Below are 7,778 nucleotides of genomic sequence, written 5' to 3' on the forward strand. Positions count from 1 at the left end.
CCTTTTAATCTGCATAAATTCCATTGCTCAGTCCCCATGGCTAAATCATCAGCTCAGATGAAGCTCCTTTTGTTTGGATGGATACATTCATCATTCATATAAGTGTTGAAGTGGAATGAGGCCAGCCTGCTTTCCTCTGGTAAGTCATTCCACTAAACCTCCACTAACGACATGTATTCCAAGAAGTGGTGATTTTTCAATAAAGGTAAGAATCATTTGCATTAATTTGAAATCCTGTGCCAGACTATATATCTTACATAACAACATGCAAAAAGCAGGATATAAAAAATATTGACACTTTTGAACATATAAGTAGTAAATAGAACTAATCAATCCAAAGCTCTCATTTGAGGTACAGATGACCAAGCTTAAATCATCATATTTTGGACAGTATGCCTTTAATGCTGGGAAAAGTGAAAAGAAAGAGAAGAGGGTAATCATCCCTTTGGCAAGATGGATGGCTGTATAAATTTGTTTAATAAATAAAAACAAATAAATAATCTGCAAGAAGGATGCATTCAAGTACAGTGGAGATGGATGCATCAGCATGTCTACAAACCTCTTCTATGATTTGGCATCTCTCAGAGGGAAGAAAGCTGGCAGCTCAGGTTCGAGACCTAACCACCACATGACAGGGCGAGCTCCCATCCTCGTCCCAGCTCCTGCCAACCTAGCAGTTTGAAAGCATGCAAATGCGAGTAGACAAATAGGAACCTCTTCAGTGGGAAGGTGACAGCATTCTGTGACATCATGCTAGTTATATGACAATGGAAATATCTTCAGACAGTTGGCTCAATGGCCTTGGAACAGAGATGAACATCACCTCCTAGAGTTGGCAACAGCTAGAGGAGTAAAATTCCCAGAGACTTCTACCCAGGAGGTAGAAGGATGATGGCAAGGAAATACCTTCTGTAAGGAAGATGAGTCATGGCAACTGGGCTTCTTTTTTTACAGATTTGAAACATTTCACTGCTTCTAGAAGCTACTTGGATAAGCACTAAAACATTCATAACCAACAAGAAAAGAAGTCTAGTGGCCATGACTCAACTTCCAGACAATTCAACCTGGGTTCCTGAGAATCTTCATTGACTTACCAGGGAGGATTTATCTCCTACACCTTATTTTATTTTATATTTTATACCATTCTATTTTATCTTACTGTTTTTCCTGGCTCCTATGTACAATTTTTAAAAATGTTACTTTTTAAAAACTCCCCACCATCTGTCCTGACCTTTTGATGCATGGAGCAATGAGATTGATCAGAGGAACACTGTCAATGTGGGTAGGAGGAGGAAAAGGCAGCGCTCACATTCTACAGCTCAGGCTTCATTCCAACTCCAGAAACAGCTGAAACAAGAGGATAGATACTGAATATTCTGAACAAGCAAGTTCACTCTATAAGCGTGACTCCTCTCCTTGATGCTTCAGAATGGACTCTCCAGGGAGAGACTGAAAGCCAACAACTTCTAGATCTTTTCTTCATCTCTATAAGAGGAAATTCCCTCCCCATAGACCACAGCCACTTGGTCATCATCACTAGGGCTTATTTCAAATGAGCCTGAGAATTTAGATTTCAAATATTTAAAAGGTGTTAATATAGCTGACTTTATAGGCAGACATAGCCTGTTGATATTATATTCAAATATTCTCTTCTATTACTACTATAATCGTGTCAGGTGCACCAAAGCATTCTGGGATGAAGGGATTGAATAGTGACATCACCGTTGCCTGGGGGACACCCAATTGGGGGCTCCTTTCATATTCCCATTAAGCTGCCCATTGAAGTGGTACCCATCTATGTCTATTTGCGGTTGCCCTCTTTCGAACTGCTGGGTTGGCAGGAACTGGAGCATGTGATGAGAGTTCAATATCAGCCTGTGACAGCAGCTGGGTCTCAAATGAAAGCCTGCTGATCATCAGCCCAGTGTCCTAACCTCAGGAGCCATCATGCTTTTCTCTTCTATTGATAGACTGACTATGCAAAGATTTTTGATCCTTTTGACCACTAGTCTAAAATAAAAATAGACTCCCTGAAGGAGTATTTTTCAACTTTACAGAAAATTGATCAAACAAGACGCTGGAGAGTCTCAAATCCCAAGTTCCCTGCATTAATAGCAGACTACAAATATTGTGTAGGGAAGACAAGGTAATATGTATTCTTAATCATAACAAGGAAAGAGAGATGAGAGGAATAAACAAAGCAAAAGAGAAAAACTGCAAACCTATAAAGTGCCAGGAAGGGTATTTATCCAGCGACAAATAATGAAGCAGTTAAGGACAAGAGGCAAACAAATCATAAACTGTTAATAAACAAATCAGATTACCTTACAAAATTTAATCACAGAGATAAAACAGGATGGTGGGATTCTAGGAAAATGGTTACTTTGTCCTTGAGTTAACTACTATGTTGTGAAGGCTGATTGACAGACTTCCAGAATGTAGAATGCTCCCTTTCCAGTGTAGCTTTCATCGTATACTATTGACTTTTGAGTGGCCTATAGTCTCCTTCATGCTGTTCAAAATGAAGCCTTCCCTGAGTACTCTTTCAATCTTTCCACTCTGTTTTCTACTCAGAGGGAGCTAACTCACTTTTGAATACAAAGCAATCTGGACAAGGGAGTGTTGACACTTTAACACACACTTGCAATAGCTCTCCTCCAGACAAACAGAAGGACATCCTTCCAAAGTCCTTGAGAAGGAAAAACCCAAATAAATTCTAGTATTTGCCATTTGACACCCTGCACTGGTTGCTTGGAAGAATCCTTGAGTAACTTCTTCAATACTCTGCCAGACTGGAAACAGGCTGCCATTATTAACAGATTGGAAGATCTGAAAGAAATCTTATTGACAATACATCAAACAGCCAAACCACTGATCACTTTGGCTTTGCAATTGCCTAAGACAATCATGCCTACCTATTAAAATAACCTGTCATCCCAGACTGTGGCATTTCTCAGTGGAATTTAATTACCCAAAATCCCAAAGACAGTGTACCAGGAAGAAAGGATTCAGCTTTCTTAAATGTATATTTCAATAAGTTACTGTAACATTTGGAAATCTTAAAGAATATAAACACTGATGCTACTTTTGTCCAAGAAGTTATATCTGATGCTTTAAGATCACAGAATTTTCACTGATTTCCAATCTGTGTGTTTATATCTGAAATTTTTTAGAAACTAGGGTGCATCTAACTCTAGAGTTCCACGAGTTGACCTGAGCCTTTGCTCTTCAGCTAAATTGACTTTTCAAAAAAACTGATGATCCCATGTTAATATTGTATGCAATCCCACACTTCTTGTGAGATGGTTATTTATATCAATTTGATGGATAAATAAACCTATCAATTAAAGATGTTAATTCCTGAAATAAGACAACACTCTTTGTCAATAGTAATAGTAGCCTCTTGGGCAGCTAACAATGCTGCAGATCAACAATTTGGCAAAAGTTTCTGTCAAGAAGCCTCACAAAAACATTAGCCTGCCACAAACACTTCTGCAGTCTAGCCACCAGGGTCTGACAAAGATTGGATAATTTCTAATCAGTGTGTATACTGAACAACTGAAAGGATCCTTGATCACATCACATCTGCAGACTCACTGAATGAGACTTGCCCCTCAACTCAAGACTTCTCTACCACTTCAGTAATCATTAGGACCAGTGACCTATATTCATCTCCTGATATGGAACATAGATGGTTGGAAGAATAGAACAACTGACAGAAACCTGATTGATTTTTTCTCTCAGTGCATTGTTTCAGCTTTACAGGAGACCCGGAGGACTGTTAATAATCATCATCATCATCATCATCATCATCATCATCATCATCATCATCATCATCATCTAATAAAATATTATTATATTATATAAATAAATATTATATAAATATAATATTAATATAATATTTATATTATAATATAAATGTAATATTAATAAAAATAGAATCGCTGCTCAACACTGTCCGTGTATATATATATATATATATATATATATATATATATATATATATATATATATAATAAAATGAACACCAAGGTATATAAGAGTTTAATTTAAAAACGCCAAGCTTTCGCCGTCATCTGCCGGCATCATCAGGGCTGGACCGTCAGGGTGTGAGAGAGTCATTTTATAGGCAGGCTGGAGTCTGCACTCGGCTCCTCGATCTCATCACCGGACCCAATTGGTTGAATTGTGCTCCGGTGGTTCGTTTCTTTCTGTCCTTCCTAGCTGCATGCGTATCTTCATCTACCTTCTTTTCTTTGGATTCTGAGGAGGTGATGTAAACCCCTTGTCTCTTCGATTGCCTCTATCCCTCAATCCATTCCCCCTTTCGGGTTCGAGTGGTAGTTTGTATTTGTCCTTTTCCTTTCTCCAATCACGCTTCACCCAGTCACTTTCTCTATGAGTATCTTTCTTTTCATCCTTAATGCCCCTCCCTCGTGCCCATCTGTCATTAGAATGGTCGTGCACAATGTTCCAGACTGGCTGGGGTGGCTCAATGGATTGTTTTTCGATGGGGGTGATCTCATGGTTATAATTATCTTTGGCCCATCGGTGAGGTGTCAGGTCTAATGATCTCTCCCCATCTTTGTCTAACGTATCTCCTTGCATGCTAATTGGGATATCTCCAATGTTCGTGATGCAGGGGTTCTGGGCTTTAATTTCTATCGCTCTCTTAGTTTTTTGCAAGCATGTTAACATTGCGGGGGTAGTGGGAATTCTCAATCGTTGTCCCTCCTCTTCTGAATTGCATCGAGTTGGTTGGGGGGTTGGCACATCTCCTATGGTTCTCTCATTGGATTTACTATCGGGCCAGTGGTAACGAGATGGGTGGTTGGTCGCACTCCATGATCTAAGTGCTAAGTGTGCCGGACAGAGGTCAATATGCCGGTTGATAGAGCTGCCATTGGATAGCCATGCTTCCTTAAGCAGTCGGCCTCCCTTAGTACTGTCACTTGCCAAGACGTCTACTTCATTAAAATTAAAGCGGTGGCCCAATTCCGCCATATTCCGTCAATATCAACCGGCATATTGACCTCTTGATAACTGGTTTCAGCAGCAGAAACTAAATATATCATACAGCCTGCAAAATCTAACAAGGCACTGGGTGAGGAGTTTCTGCTTGCTAAGCTTTTAAAGTCATAATATGTATATGTGGCATAACACAAATAAATGACATCACTCATATCCTTTTTGACTGCCAACAGTATGCATCAGCCAAAGAACATCTTTTAAAGTTGCTAGATGGCAGGATAGCCCATTTGGGATCCCAATGAGTGATGTCATAAGATATCTTACTTACTTCAAGATACAAACACATTGTCAGTAAGAAGATTGCCAAGTTTATAAGTAAAGCCATTAGACTGAGAGTTATCTATCTATATCAGATTGGAGTCAACTGCCAAGAGGATGATCTCATATGATTATTTCATTGAACATTTTTATATCCCACAGTATGATGTTATTGTTTTATTTTATATGGTTATGAGACTAATCAATAAACAATAAACTGAAACTCAGAATCAACTTCAAGGTATTATAATGATAAAGTTGGGCATGCAGCCCACACAGGAATTTCCTATCAAAATCCATGTTGTTTCAGTATGAATTATTTCATCTACTGTAGCTGAAAGTTGGTTTGAAATTATCCATTCTTATTCCATTAGAAAACAATATAACTCAGGATTGAACTGCTCATGGTGCACTGATGTTACCTAGTTGGGCAATGAAATTATCTGTTAAATGAATAACCAAGCTCAGAGAACATCAAGGATTCACTATAAATCCATACAGTTGTATGGCAAGCATGAATGAAGATGGAATCTTTGCCAAGTTCTGGCAATGTTATAATATGTTAATGTAAAGGATAGGATAGGATAGGATAGAACAGAATATATAGAACAGAACAGAACAGAACAGAAAAGAGCTGGAAGGGACCTTGGAGGTCTTCTGGTCCAATCCTTCACTCAAGCCGGAGAACCTATACCATCTCAGACAAATGACTGTCCAGTCTCTTCTTAAAAGATAGGATAAGATAGGAAAGGGTAAAATGGAATGGTATGGTATGGGGTGGTGTGGCATGATATAGGATATGATAGGCTAGCTAGGATAGGATAATTTTATTATAATATAATATCTTTATCTTTATACATTGAACAGTTCCAGAAACTATTTCTTGGGATTTAGTTCAGATATACTTATTCAGCTTTTCTGGCTCTAGGATTTCACTTCAGTAAGGCATTTGATAAAGTAGATCACAACCTACTACTTGATAAGATAGAAAAATGTGGGGTAAACAGAATCACCACCAGATGGATCCAGAGCTAGCTGACCGGCCATACTCAGCGAGTGATCCTCAATGGAACTGTATCTATATGGAGGGAAGTGTGTAGTGGGGTGCCCCAGGGCTCTGTTCTGGGCCCAGTACTCTTCAACATCTAAATCAACGATTTGGATGAAGGGATAGATGGGGAACTCATCAAATTTGCAGACGACACCAAGCTGGCAGGAATAGCCAACACTCCAGAAGACAGGCTTAAGATACAGAAGGATCTGGACAGACTTGAACACTGGGCACTAACTAACAAAATGAAATTCAATGGTGAAAAAAAGCAAGGTTCTACATTTAGGAAAGAAAAACCAAATGCACAAGTACAGCATAGGTGGCACCATGCTCAATAGTAGTAACTGTGAGAGGGACCTTGGAGTCCTAGTAGACAATCACCTAAATATGAGCCAGCAGTGTGCTGCAGCTGCCAAAAAGGCCAACACAGTGCTAGGCTGCATTAACAGAGGAATAGAATCAAGATCACGTGAAGTATTAATACCACTCTTCAATGCCTTGGTAAGGCCACACTTGGAATACTGCATCCAGTTTTGGTCACCACGATGTAAAAAAGATGTTGAGACTCTAGAAAGAGTACAGAGAAGAGCAACAAAGATGCTTAGGGGACTGGAGGCTAAAACATATAAGGAACGGTTGCTAGAATTGGGTATGTCTAGTTTAACGAAGAGAAGGACAAGGGGGACATGATAGCAGTATTCCAATATCTCAGGGGCTGCCATAAAGAAGAGGGAATCAAGCTATTTTCCAAAGCACCTGAAGGCAGGACAAGAAGCAACGGGTGGAAACTAATCAAGGAGAGAAGCAACCTAGAACTAAGGAGAAACTTCCTGACAGTGAGAACAATTGATCAGTGGAACAGCCTGCCTCCAGAAGCAGTAAATGCTCCAACACTGGAAGTTTTTAAGAAGAGACTGGACAGCCATTTGTCTGAAATGGTGTAGGGTTTCCTGCCTGAGCAGGGGGTTGGACTAGATGACCTCCAAGGTCCCTTCCAACTTTACTACTATTACTATTACTTCTACATGTTTTCATCCCATCTTTTCAAGTCAATAGAATTCATAGCTCCTATTGGTCTTTAGTTTCCCTGGTTCCACTCCCAAGTGAAAATTTCAAGAGGAAACTCCTCATTGGTGTTTCAGATTGGAAAGTAAGGACATAATAGGCAAGACACATAACAGCAAAAATGAAACACTAATGGCATTGGTATTATATTATATATACTGTATATGTGATAAAGTATAATAACACTATACATTTTGCTACCTCCAGCAATAACATCAGCTTGAAATTCTACCACGAAAGTTTTAAAAGAAATTCTTAACCATCTTGGAATAAAGCAGAGAAGAAGAGACATATTTTGACAGGGAAGAACATTTTTGAGAAATTTCAAGCTCCATTTCAGCAGAGCATCCATTTTAATCCAAAATATATGGAG

The sequence above is a fragment of the Crotalus tigris genome, unplaced genomic scaffold (assembly GCF_016545835.1).
Source record: "Crotalus tigris isolate CLP2741 ecotype Arizona unplaced genomic scaffold, ASM1654583v1 scf7180000020926.639216, whole genome shotgun sequence".
Taxonomy (NCBI): domain Eukaryota; kingdom Metazoa; phylum Chordata; class Lepidosauria; order Squamata; family Viperidae; genus Crotalus; species Crotalus tigris.